Source organism: Benincasa hispida, chromosome 10 (genome assembly GCF_009727055.1).
Source record: "Benincasa hispida cultivar B227 chromosome 10, ASM972705v1, whole genome shotgun sequence".
In the NCBI taxonomy this organism is placed as follows: domain Eukaryota; kingdom Viridiplantae; phylum Streptophyta; class Magnoliopsida; order Cucurbitales; family Cucurbitaceae; genus Benincasa; species Benincasa hispida.
The window spans coordinates 20,360,516-20,375,036 of record NC_052358.1 but is presented as its reverse complement, the minus strand read 5'-3'; the positions used below and the strand labels follow the sequence as shown (position 1 = coordinate 20,375,036).

The 14,521-nt window shown below is 35.6% G+C and overlaps 1 long non-coding RNA gene across 10 annotated transcripts; it reads left to right on the top strand.

The window, feature by feature from the left end:
- The first annotated feature begins 5,563 nt into the window (after nt 1-5,563).
- LOC120087702 lies at nt 5,564-14,254 on the top strand. Of its 10 annotated transcripts, none has more exons than XR_005484656.1 (5): nt 5,564-6,018; nt 6,115-6,383; nt 12,670-12,792; nt 12,931-13,072; nt 13,265-14,254. It is a non-coding gene; the product is annotated as an uncharacterized LOC120087702 (long non-coding RNA). The 10 variants fall into 10 exon arrangements; XR_005484657.1 differs by having other exon boundaries at nt 12,931-13,075; XR_005484655.1 differs by lacking the exon at nt 12,931-13,072 and having other exon boundaries at nt 5,565-6,018; nt 12,673-12,792.
- The last annotated feature ends 267 nt before the right edge of the window (nt 14,255-14,521 follow it).

Below are 14,521 nucleotides of genomic sequence, written 5' to 3'. Positions count from 1 at the left end.
TCAACACGCCTATGGCCTCTGTCATTGGTTCACACCATGAGATCATTCCGAACTCCCTTGTGGCGCTCTGGGAGCATCCCCCTTCGGATGGGTTTTGTGCAATTGGTCAAGATCAAGGTGAACTCCAGAAATGGATAGGGTCGCTTTAGGTTTTTCCCCAATTGGATTTTTTTCCCTTTTGATTGGCTTTCTGGTGCGAACCTCTAGAGCCTAAAATGGCAGGCCACACTTTCAGGAAATTGTTAAATGAGTTAATGATCTCTTGGCCAAATCATTGATGGCTAGTCATTACAGGAGCAAGATTTGTTCTGGTATTAATGACTGGTTGAGAACTTCTCAATTCAGAGGAGGGATAACTGACCTCCCTTCGGTGGCTTTTGTCCTAAACCTTTGAAGCATCATTATGAAACTAGAGTCACACGAGGTTCATAATAGTTTTGCTAAAATCTTATTGGATGTTGTTTTGTTTTACAACAGGTTTTGCTCAAAACCTAACATAGGTCAATGTGTTTTTCTTTTCAGCAACTCGTTACTATTTCCGTTTAAATCTTTTAAAAAGACCGATTACTTACAGTGGAAAGAATCATGTGAAACGTGTTTCGTGGCGAATGACCTTGATCCCACTACTCTCCAAAAGAGGAGACAAAACAGTAAATCTAATTTATTAGTCTTGGAGACGTGTTTGGTAGAGAATGATGATTTTGCCTGGATCCTTGATTCGAATGCTACCAATCATGTAGTTCCTTTTATTGAGGATTTAGTTCCTGACAAACGTTACCATAGCGAGAGATGACTCTTCGAGTCGGTACTGGCGAGGTTGTTTTAGTTGTTGTTGTAAGCAGGCTGAAGTTATTTATTGACAAGAAATGTTATCTGTTACTGGATAATGTTTTTGTAGTTCCTCATATTAAGAGGAACTTAATCTCGGTTTCTTGTCTCATTGAACAAGGCTATACCGTCTCATTTTCTGAGAATAAAGTGTTTATTTTTAAGAATGGAATGGAGATTGGTTATGGTTCAATGGAAAATAACTTATATGTACTAAGGACGTTAGTCATAAAAGCCTTGTTTAACACTGAAATGTTCAGTACGGCAACAACAGCTAAAAGACCAAAGGTTTCTCCTAAGAAAAACGTCCATCTTTGGCATCTCAGGTTAGGTCACATCAACCTAAGAAAAACGCCCATCTTACTCAATGGGAATATCAAGAACCTAATGATTGGCAACACATCAATAGGAATATTTTCAAAGCCACTGGTGTAAGTCTTTTGTCACTCTTATTTCCTTTATTTATATATATTATTAGCATACTATCAAATGATACAAATATTTTTTATAACATAAAAAATACCACTGATTTTAAGTTATCAGTGATAGCTTCTATCACTCATTTCGAACTATTGTGATATCTCCTATCATTGGTAGCATGATCATAGATAGAAGCAATCAGTGATAGCTTGAAATCAATGATGGTTTCTATAAACATGTTGTATCACTAACATCTTTATTAAACTTTTAGTTTACCATTGCTTCATTGGTTCCAACTGAATAAGAATTACAATCAAACTATTATGGCTATTTTACGGAGCTAGAAACAAGGGAGATGGGTTTTGAAAAGGAAAAAGAAAAAGAAGGAAAGCAAATCTCAACTGGGAGAAAAATTGCATCATTATAAGAAGGAAATGAATAATTAAAAAGAGGACAAGAAGACATTAAGAAGGACATCCATGAAAAGCACAAGAAGATTCTTGATATATTAGGCCACAAAAAGAAACTATAAGTGATAAACTTCCACAAAAAGAAGAAGATGGCGAAAAGCAATCTCAAGAATCTCTTGAGAAGAACAAAGTATCATCATCTAGTTTGGAGCTTTTAGATGCAAGTTTGGAAGTTCTAGAGGTAAAATTTGTGATTTTCTCTTTCTATAAATAAGTACAATAACATAAATGATATATGCATGCAGGTTGAAGCTGAAACTGCTAAGGACGAGGAGGCTCAAGAAAAGGGTGTTCAAGAAAATGACCAGCAAAAACAATTGCAAGATGAAGAGAAAGATCATGAAGATGAAGAGAAAGATCCTGAAGATGAAGAGGAACATCAAGAAGAAAAAAATGATAAAGATAAAGAAGAGGAAGAGAATGTAGATAAAGAAGATATGACCAAAAAGAAGGTAAGTATTGATTGATTGATGTTTTTAAGTATAGGATTAGCCTGTTATCAGTGATATCTGAAATCACTAATAACTAACTATCAGTGATAACATACTTTAACTGATAGTTTGTTATCAGTGATAGTATAAATAATAAGAAACTTTATTTACTTTACTGATACTGATAGCATATAGATGTCATGTTATATTTGATTCGATGATTTCAAGTTATTGAAAAGAGACTTAAAAAAAGTCCAAAAAAATATAGACCAAAGGTTGTGGTTGAAAATATGGAGGAGATTGTTATGGACAAGAGTCTGAAAAGACAAGCAAAACCAACCAAGAAAAATTTGGAGAACGCAAAAAAAAAAAAAAAAAAAAAAAAAAAAAAAAAAAAAAAAAAAAAGGACAAAAGACAAAAGACAAAAGACAAAAAAAAATGTCTCTCCAAACGTGTGTCCCAATGTGTCTCCAAGCAAAGTTACAAAGCATTCTCCAAGGTGGAAGGATAACGCTCCAAGCTTTGATCTCAAAATATTACAACTCTAATTCTTGTTTCTTTGACAATAGATAGACTTGTTTATTGACAATAGATAGACTTTTGTTTGAAAATGATGGTTTTTTTTTTTTAAACAATAGATAGGCTTCTATTTGACAGTGATTGTTATGCTTTTAGAAATTAGATTGTAATTTTACAAGATCAGTGATAGTTACATTGGAAATTAGATTGGAAATTGTTTCAGAATCAATATGAATCTTTCAAAAATGTGATTGATATAGTTGCAACTTTCAATTTACTTCAGTGTTCTTCAACATTGTTGGGTTGTTCAAACTTTAAAAGCTACACAGCTTATCACTGATAGTATGGTATCAGTAATAGACATGCTATCAGTGATAGAATCTATCATTGATGAATTTTCTGCAAAAATGCTTATCTAAGTTACTTTTGTTCCAATCACGAGTGATATGATTCCAAAGAGACGAACAAGAATAAATATTTGACATAAGAGAACAAGAATGAATCTTCGAGGTGAGAAATCTAGTGAAGTGGATAGCAAAAAAAAAAGGAGAACACATGCTACCAAAGAATTGGGTGTAAAGGAAGGAGAGTATAGAATTAGGTGCCTTATTTTTTAAAATTCTCTAAATTTGATTCATCTTGGTTACTGTATTTTAATTAACTTTTTTTCACCAAAAATGAACTTAGCTCTATGATAATAGTCATGACCTACTTTTCTAAAAGCTTAGAAAAATTGAGATTAGATAGTTATGACTGATAGCTTAAAAAAATGGAGATTAGTAATAGATGGTATCATTGATAACATATTATTAGTGATAGAAGCTATCATCAATAGCTTGATATCAATGACAGAAGCTATTACAGATAGCTTTATATCATTTCTTTCTTTCTTATGGCTAAAGCAAAATGAAAACTTCATAAACAAAAGCATCATATTGACTAGAGAATAGATATATTAACAACAAAGTCTGTTTCACTGACAAAATATTAGTAACAACAAAACATTAGTAACAAGGTCTCTGGTATATTTATGACAAATATCAATAACAAGTTGTCTAACTATCTAATGGATAAATTGGTGAAAAACATCAGCTGTTCACTATCATTGATAAATTGATGACAAACATCAATTACAAAATAAGCTTCTTCATTAAACTATTGGTGGCAATTTACATGTCCTACAATTATGGCCACAACGATGACATCGACTACACTTCGAGCTCCTATTCTTTTCCCCAATTGATAATATTTTTTGTTTACATGGTCAATCAGCCGGACTTTTAACTATTGGAGACAATACATTCACACTAACATCAACAAATCTCCAATCATAATGATTTTCAATAGGATAAACTGATCCTTTATAGGTTGATAACAGTGTACTGGAAAAATAATAGTCCAACACAAAAGCATATATATCTAAATTTAGCCCACGAATAATAGCACAAGCATGAATACATGGAATCTCCACCAAATCCCAAACACGACAACTGCACAATTTAGAGACCAAATTTACCAAAAAGTGATTGTCTCCATTAACTACTTTATATTCTATGATCAACCTGAAAAATACATTAGTCAACAAAATGTAATCAACTAGGTGACTAATGGAATGTCAATGAAAACTAAAATATAAATGAAAATGTAAGTGATACTATCCCTATCTGATTAAATATTTTCAAGCTATCAGTGAAAATAAAAAATATCAGTGATAGCTTCTATCACTGATAACATGTTACTAATGATATCTTCTAATAATTAAGGTATTTATACCTTGAAGCTTCCTGACTGACTTGTTGCTTTCGCAACTCAGACTCTGCCCAACTAGTGATTGACCTTTTTCATAAAACCAATTTTGAAGTATTTCTCTAATATAATCAAGTAATGATACAACAGGGAACTCCCTAGGCTCTTTCAAAATATTATTCAAGCACTCTGAAATATTAGTAGTCATCATATTATACCTACTTCTCCTAGAATGCGCACGTGCCCACTTCTCAAAACCAACTTTACTGAGATATTCCCGAATAGTAAGAGATATTGATTCCATCTATTTCATATAAATCTCAAACTTATCAATTGTATAAGCTTTTGCACAACTATAATATATGTCATCAATTAAAGAATCCTTATAAGTCAACTTCATATTTTGCAAAAGGTGTCGTAGACAAACATAATACTCAACATTTGGAAAAACATTCATAACACCTTTTGGAATGCTAAAATACCTATCGAAAATATTGACTAGCCTTCTCGTTCACTAAACCTTTTCTTTAGATTCTCAAAAAAACATCTCCAGGATGCATCAGAGCCAACAATGCTAAAAGTAAGAGGAAAAATTTTATTGTTATTGTCAATTGTTGAAGCTGTCAGAAGAGTCCCAGCGTAACATTTCAAGAACGTGTCATCAATCGGTATATTAGGCCTACAATGCTTCCAACCCTCAATTGATGCTCCAATAGCCATATAACAATACTTAAAATGGTCATTTATGTCAGCTTCATAGATAGTGAATGTACCTAAAATAAGAAAATAAACAACTAAGCCAAATTACAAAAGGTATATTATTGATTGATGTCTTTTAGATGGTGTAACACCCCAAAATTTTGTTCTTAATGTAATTTCAATATCTTCTAATATTTGAGGACATTTTTAGAATTTTGGGATTTCAATTTTTATTATTAAGATGTTATTTGGGGGAACTGTTTTAAATTTGAAATTTGGATGTTTTTAAAAGAGAGAAAAGGGAATGAAGATATATATATATATATATAATTATGTGGGGTTTTAAAGAATAAAATAAAATAAAATATAAACTAAAGTTATATTTTATTTTATTTGAAGTTACTATGTTTTTTTTTTAAGGTTATTATTTTTATATATATATAAAACAAAAAGAAGCCCCCCCTTCGTGAAAAGCGTGACCCCCCCTTGTTAAAACCCTCACGCGCGCGGCCTCCAGCTGCTCAGCGCCCCGTCGCCGCCGACCCAGCCCACTCCCGCTGCACCGCTACAGAAGCTCAGCCCCTTGCCGTTTCGCCCAACCAAAACCCACAGTCACCGCTCGTGCTCTGCCGTACCGCTCGCAGTTCGCCATCGAAGTCGTGTCGGATCAGTGACCTGCAGCCTCCAGTCGCACCATTTGTTCAACCCAGTTGCGCGTCAAATTCGCTGTTCGTGGGTTCCGTGCCGTTGCCCAGATCTATCCAGTCGCCACGTCTCGTCGTCCAGCCCAGGTTCGCTTCACCTCACCGTCAGATCCATGCCATCACGTCAGATCTGCCACCTAACCGTCGGACTCCTTCTGTCACCGCCACCATTGTTTGTGCCAGAATATCGAAGTCTTTGAGTAAGATAGAAATCTTTTAGAATTTTCTTTGGGGATTTTAGAATACTCGGTTGATTTTAGCTAATATTGTGAATGACTATCATGTTTGTACCATAGATTTGAGTGTTGGAAGAGTTTCAAGGTCGAAAGCGGATCGTGTGGCATTGCAAAAATTGTTTCGGGTTGATCAATCAAACTTTTGGTTTTGGCTTTGATCTTGGATCGAGCCACAACTTTGGTAAGTTAAATTGGGGTTCGTTGGATTAAATGTGGTATGTTTTGATTTTTTGAATTCTAGTGTTTGTGTTTTATGCTAGGGGAATTAATTCGAGAGTTACTTTGTTAGAGATTAATTGCTTGGATTAATTTTGGAATTTAGATTCGAGGTAAGTAATCTTACTACTGGAACTACTCTTGTGCCGGGCAATATAGTTATGATTTACTAAGGATTTGTTAATAGTTTGATGTTTATGTATACCTTGCTGACATGAGGATTTAAAAGATTAGATGCGCATAGAGATATTTGAATGTTAGCATGATTTGAGTATATAATTATTCTTGGAGATTTTGTTGAATCTGAGGATGATGAGATGTATATGTATGTTATAGAACTATGATGACGATATTTATATGCATGTTCTAGAACCATGATGATGATATGTATATGTATGTTATAAAACTATGTTATGATACTTGTGATGAGACACGAGACATACGCAGTGGAATTATGATCTAATTACACTCTAATTGCTCTTAAATTAAAGGAAATGAGCATGCATCATAAAGGAAAAATCAGTGAATTAAAAGTGTAGGATACTACTTTTGAAGCTCCTGAAAATCACTTTTCCTCGTTGAATCTCGACCCGAACTCTTTCGGACCACCATTAGAGTTGACCTACTATTTTCTGGACTCAGAACCGAGTTGTGGGACCCATTGGATGAAGAAAATTGAGAGAGAAAAGAGATGGAAAATAAGATGGAATTTGGGTAGGTTTGGGTTTTACTCTTTTTTTCAAAATTGTGATTTTTCCAGCCCAAATATGAAAACCAATTTTCAAAATTGCAAAAACTCTTTTCATTCAAAATGAAAGCCTAATTTATAGAAAAATCGTTGCATGAACCAAATGCATAAAAATCCAACACCTATATTCCACTATCTTAGTGGGCTTAATGTCTCTACTATAAGTCAACACTTAGTCCACTCTTTTTGTTAGTGAAATTATCCAACAAAAAATAGTCATTTGGTCAAAGTCAAACTTTGATAAAAAAAAGTCAACATTTTGACTTTTTATGATTTTTCTATATTGACTAATTTTGACCTCCTGAGCATGAATCCACATTCACTTTCTCGAAATTCAAATCAAATTTGAATATAAGGTCGGTCAAAGTTTGACTTTTCAAAGTCAAAAGTCAACTCTTTGACTTTTTATGTATTTGACCATTTCCATCATTTCCGAGCTTCCGAATATGAACATTTTCATATTCTTGATATTTAAATCACATTTAAATATTAAACCTGTATCTCTAAGCTGAAAAAACTCGATCACTATATCACATATATTTGTCGGTTTCTCTCTCTCTACCTAATTCGAACAATTCAAATTATTCTATCATACTGTTCTAAGTTTATTCCATATGAGCTAGTAGGGGAACCTAATGGACCTATAGATCATGGACTCCAACGATCCATGATTAGCTAGCTAAACTCTTTAGACGGAGCTAATCAACATTCGTTAACTAACGGGTCATTCCACTAAAGTCCCATAGTTGCACTTCCCTCACTATAGATATATTTGTGTCCATTTGATATAACCATGATGAGTAAGTTAATCCTTCACAGTTTGTTCGTAATCTTGGCTGGGTCATAAAAACCATTTTACCCCCAAAACTACATATTGTTTCTTAAGTTCCACTGATCCTCTAATGAATAATTGGTTTAAGGTCCAACCTATAAACCAAATCCCTCTCGGGCCAAGGAGAGGGTGGGGCTCCTTGTTCAAGACCTGGATTCAATACTAAAGGGAACAACCTATCTACTATCCCTATAACGGGTAGGAGTGAATTCCGTCTTGCATCCTATGTTCCTAGCTATCCACCCGATCTTACCCCTGAAATGGGAGGCTTATTGGGCCAGCGATATTGAGCTGCCCTCACCTATGCAGATCTAAGAATAATTTCGAGTGAACAGGAGTTCATAGTTAGCTCAGGATTAAGATTAAGTTACCTAGGTCATCAATTAACGAAATAGTCAGTTTTATACATAAAACGGCATTTAGAACGTAAAAAGTGACTATTTCATAGTTCAGTCTTATGTAAACTCTTTACATAGGATACTCCCACTCACATATCTCTATATGAACGATTCAGGATCACATCGTTTGTACTATCTACAAAGTGGGCCGTATCCATAGTGTCCCCAGAATAAGGCGCTCAACCTTATTCATATACTATAGACTATTTTGGCTATATGTTTGAACTTGATCCACATTTATGTCACTACATAAAGTTCAAATTACATTAAATAGCCTCGGAACCTTAGTTTATTGGATTCAACATTACAATTTCAATAACAACTTTATCGAAAAACAAAACAGAATATATTTATTAATTTACAAACTACGAGTTTTAGGACATAAAATCCAACAACTTGTGATGTTGAGATCGTGATAGTGTCCTCACTAATTAGTTAGATGCCCACTAAAGGTTGTGTGTCCTTCGGAATTCACTAGAGGTGGTGCTTTCCTTCGGGATTCACCAGAGATTGTGTGTCCTTTGAGATTCACTAAAGGTGGTGGTTTCCTTCGAGATCCACCAGAGGTTGTGTTTCCTTCAGGATTCACTAGAGGTGGTGCTTTCCTTCGGGATTCACCAGAGGTTGTGTTTCCTTCGGGATTCACTAGAGTGTTGAGGTTGATGCCTTAAACTCTCATTGGGTCCTGTAATTTGTAAACATTGTATTGAACAAACGTTTTTTATGTAATAATATATGATATTTTCTTCACTATTGTCTATAAAATATTTGATGTTTTAATTGCTTTACCACAAACCAATAAACTGTGATAACTAAAATGGTCTGTAGTAAATGGATATAGGAGGGAAACCTTATCCTGGTGACGCTATGGATGCGGCCCGCTTTGTAGAATAATTATAAATGTTGTTACTTACTACAGATGGTCTGATCCTGATCATTTATGTGGAGAAATGCATGCCATCTTAGTTCTTTTACTTAGAATTATGAAGGTTGTTAGGTAGAAATTGCGTCGATCAACATGGCGAATCTCGGCTAACCCATTACTTTTCGTTAATTGTGCGTTCAATGTTCTATTTTTTGTAGTCAATGCAAGAAATGAACGCAAATGCGAAAATCGGACCATCGCATAAATGATCGCATGCAGAGAAACACTCCATCGTAAGGCAAACGCATTGATCAACGCATAGATGTTGCGATAATCAGCCGTAGGTGTCCATCGCATGGGACTTGCGCTCGTCAAGCGATTGCAGTCATCATGTAGAGTTGCAGTGTTAAACAAATGCGGCCATTAAATGATTGCGGCTACGCGACAACGCATTCTAATGGGATCAATCCAAGGTAGGTGGAATGAACGCATCAATGCATCTACCTCGAGAAAATCCAAAGTTGATGCTAATATTTCACCTACCACGCCGTTAGTGGCAAAGGTTCAGAAAGAACGAACGCGCCAAATGTCAGACTCAGAGCAGTCTAATTAATGTTTTCGGCGACCCAAGCTCTACAAATAGAGGTCGATGAGCTGAAATTCAATTATTCGGAGATTATCCCTCAACCTGGGATTTTCCTCGCGATCTAGACAAACTGCGTGAAAAGATGGCTGAGAGTTCTTCACCTCCTTCATCCATTCCGAGTGACGACCGGAGCCTTCGATCGGAGCTAGATCTCGAGAAAGTCAGCTTCTCTACCCATCCATGGCACCACTAGCAGCCTTGATGCACATCCGCTGGGTCATTTCTTTTTCCTTTCTTTTCCTATATTGTACTGTATGACATTTTGAATTAAGAAATTAATACAATGTGTTTTCAATGAATTTCTCTATTCCTTCGACTCTATCTCCATCTTCTTGCTTAGCATCTTTACTTTCATTGCAACACTTAGTGAGATTGCTTGGGTATTGCATACTTAGTCATGTGGATTAGGAATATGAATCATGTAGCAACCCACCGAGAGATGTGCGTTGTGCGAGTATGTGAGTAATCTTATTTGCTTAGTGTGAAGCTACTGCAACGCCTGTCTATGGGCTAACGCATTGCTTGTCTATGAGTGAAGTCAACAACAATCAACTACCCGAGAGGGTAAGTGGTTGGACGCATTAAGCAAGGTATACATTGTTCACTAGGGATAGTAACAATCTTAGGTCAGCGAAGTTTATGTGAATGTCTTGTATTATGTGTGCTTCATTTGTCCATTAAGAATACTCGGGAGGGTAGTCTAAGGATAAAATCTAGGCTTGGGAGAGCCAGATTAGAACTCATAATATAAGAGATAGGCGCTTAGGAATGAGCACTATTTGTTATTAACGCATCGCATGCATCCTAAAGATAGGATACGATTGAATGTGGTCACCTTGCTTTCATGCATTTTGCATCATCGCATAGGACAAGAGTAGAGACTTAGGAATAAGTTCTATGGACACTTTGCGTTCAACACATGCGTCCTAGAATTAGAAGCACCGCATTTCTATTGGGAAATGACTTGTCGTGTATGGTTGTAGCATGATTGCATGGATTGCGTTGACTAGGGTTGTCTTTGCGATCACTCTTAAGTTTTGCAATGAAAACATCTCTACATTTTATTTATTTTCCCTCACATTTATTTTCATGTCAAGGTTGTCGCATCTCTACCTTTCATGCATATTCTCGTTGCGTTGTCTGATAGATAGGAGTAGGATTAACATAGCAACATCCCCTTCATTCTTTTATTTGTACCGCCGCATGCACATCACCGCAAATATATAGTTACAAGTCCTTGTGTTCGACCTCGGATTACCCGAGAAACTTGCGTTCATGTTATACTTGGCGTGAACGCAAGGAAACTTGTGGCATGACGCATGGTCATCGCATACATTCGTTAACGCAATTTTCATTCCAACACATGACCATCGACGCATGACTATCAACGCATATCTTGGGAACATGCATCGCATAATGCGTCCATGGGATTTTGGTTGTGAGTAAAAATTGACTTCCAATTTCCGCGCACCAACATGTGAGTAAGGGCGTCCTATACAAAGGAGTTTGTATAAGACCGGACCACGAAGTGTTATAGTCTCGTTATATAACGTCGTTCATGACAAAGACTTCACTTCACTAGGATGACCATAGGTAACATGATCTCATTCCTGAGTGAGTTGGGAACTCCTGCCTTTGAGGGTGGTTCTTTGATTTGCATGGGTGCGAGTGGCCAGATTGTCGACTCAAACCTACCACTTTGGGAATTCGTCTGATTTGGAGCTGGGAACTCAACTACACAAAATGGAATTCACTCCTTCCCCGACGTAGGGGTAAGTAGATAGATTGCTCCCTTAAGGGCTAATTCTGAGGCTTGAACGATGTGGCGCCACACACACATTCTCATTGCCCGAGAGATGTCCACACATAGTAGGACTATGTTGTATTGTTCATTAGAGGGATTAGTGATACATAAGGAGTTAGATGTAACTACATGGGAAAAACGGTAAATTGGCTCAGCTGTACTTACGAGCATCTGTGAAGGGTTATCGAATTGTTGATTGGTTATATCCAATGGACACAGAAATATATCTGTGGCGAGAAGAGTGCAGTTATCGGTCTTTAGTGGAATGTCTGGTAGTTAACGAATGGTGGATCTCGTGGCTAAAGAGTTTAGTCAACTATTCACGTACCATTGGAGCTTCAAGCCACAGGTCCATAAGGTCTCCTTGGTAGCTCAATGGATTCAAGTTGAGAATCAATTTTTGGATCAGTTTGAAGTGTTCAAATTGACAAGAAGGAGTTTGATTATACATGATATAATTAAACTGGTCAATTATATATGATATAGTTGACATGATGTATGAGATACATTAATTGGAAGAAAAGGATATAAATATGATTTATATCTAGTGGAGGAGAAAATGACTATGGTTTATATGTTGCATATGATGTGATATTAAACTATAGGTTATAAATATAATATGATTATATTTATTTAAATTAAACAATTATGAGATAATCGTACGTGGTTTTTCTCCATAACCGAATGAGATAGTGGGAGGTTGCAATCATTTTTCGTAACTAAAGGATTAGTACACTACCCATCGTCTAGTAAACAAGAGCATATACGATAGCTCAAGTTGTCCTAAACAATTGTGTACACGTGTAGCTTTCCTAAACGGTCGTATAGTCTATCCTAAACGATTGCGTGCCCGAGCGATTTACCTAAACGACCATCTAAATGACCAGCCCCGTTTTACTAAACGATCGTGCACCCTTTGCTAAACGATCAAGCACTCATCTACATGATACACATAAAACCTCTCCCACTTGCTTGGTCGTTGTAAATTATCGTTGTTTCCTTCTCCCCTCTACCAAATCCAACAAAGCCCACACCTCCTTGATTCTCACTTCGAGAATATCGAGGTTACTGAGTGGTTGTGTCCTCCTTGCTGCCTGTTCATGTAGAAGACGGTTCGGAGGTGAGCGACAACATGATTTGGTGGACGATAGCCTTGGCGTGCACAACGACAGCAAGAGTTGCTGAGATTGATGAGAGCGAGAGATCAAAGAAGAAAAGCTCTTCAAGAGGTATGTCTCTCAGTCCTTTGTTATTTAAGTTTGAAAAGCTTGTCGTAATTTGTTGTTAAATGCATAACTTGTATGTTTGTTTGTTAATGCGGTATTTCTGTCACAATGAATTTAGAACAATCTTGCTTCCGCTCATAGGTACCCTGATAAAAGTTCCTTCATAAAGGTGGTGCTTTCCTTTGGGGATTCACCAGAGGTTGTGTTTCCTTTGGGATTCACTAGAGGTGGTGTCTCTTTTAGGATTCACTAGAGATTGTGGATCCTACGGGACTTACTAGAGGTAGTGGGTATACTTAACTACAATATGATGAAATTCAGTTATTCATGTATGTATGTGTCCCATGAGGGCTAGAGAAGTTTAATGTTCTACTAGAGGTAGGTCTTTAGAGGACATAGATGCCTAGCCTGACCTCGTTAGTGGGGTTACTTACTGAGTATTTTATACTCATTCTTTCTCATATTGTTGTTTTAGGTAAGGGTAGAAATGCACCAACGATTGACAAGCGAAATCCGTGATCGAGCCACTGGGATCAGTTTTATGCTTCTACTCATGATATTTATATTTCTTTTCATGTTTTTCAACTTTCAGTTTTGGTATTTGGAACTTACTGTTGAGATTTGTTTTCAGACTTATTTATTTACGTTTATGACTTTTGGGTATCCTATCATTTGAATTTATTATTTGGATTTAATGAAAATATTTTAAGCTACTTTATTTATTTAGCATTTATTTTACTATAAAAAAGATGTCATTTTAAGTTCGATGCATGCATGTGTTTAGTAATGGCCTAGTTTGAGTCCTAGGGGGGCGGGTCGTTACAGATAACTTCTATCACTGGTTGGAGTCTATCACCAATAGCTTCAATCATTTTCATGTTATCAGTGATGGAAGCTATCAGTGATAGAAGTTATCATTGATAGATCATATAATAAGTCGGAAACAAGACAATAAATCTGGATGTTTTTTCTTCTAACTTCATCAAAATCCAAGAGATTGAATCGGAGAGCTTTAAATTTGAATTTTGTTCCTCTTCCTCCCTCTGAAACGAATAAGCTTAACTTCCTCCTTGAAACGAATACGTGCCTCCCTCTGAAAAAGGAAATATGATAAAGGGAAAGAGATGACAAAAACGAACACACGAATTGAATCCAAGAGATTGAATTGGATAGCTTCAAATTTAGATTTCGTTTTTCTTCCTCCTCTAAAACGAATGCCTAAAGCTTCTTCGAAAAAGGAAATATGATAAACGGAAAGAGAGGTATATGATAAAGGGAAAGAGTGGTCAATTTTGGAATTTTCAAAAAACAAAAACCTTGACGGGTCAAAATTTGTTAAAATTGCAAATATTCCAAACATGGAATATAGGATAAGTTATTTTTCCTTTTTGTATTATTTGATACAAATTTCCTTTTTTTATTTTTATTTTTCTTTACATTTATATTTACTTTATGTGCACCTTTTTTCCCCTTTCCTTTTTATTTTCCATCAATTTTTTCCCTTTAAATAACTATCATGTAATTTTCTTTTACCTAATTTTCTATTTTGTATAATATGTTTAGTTTGAGTTTAATCTTTCAATTTTATCTAATGGAAATGCTTCGACTTGAACAGATGGTATAATTAATAGTAAATTAAATTAGATTGCTTATAGATCAAACCAATAAATTATATAAAATTAGCTCAAGATAATAGTGCTTTTCTTTTTATGCGTTATTTTTTTTTTTTTTT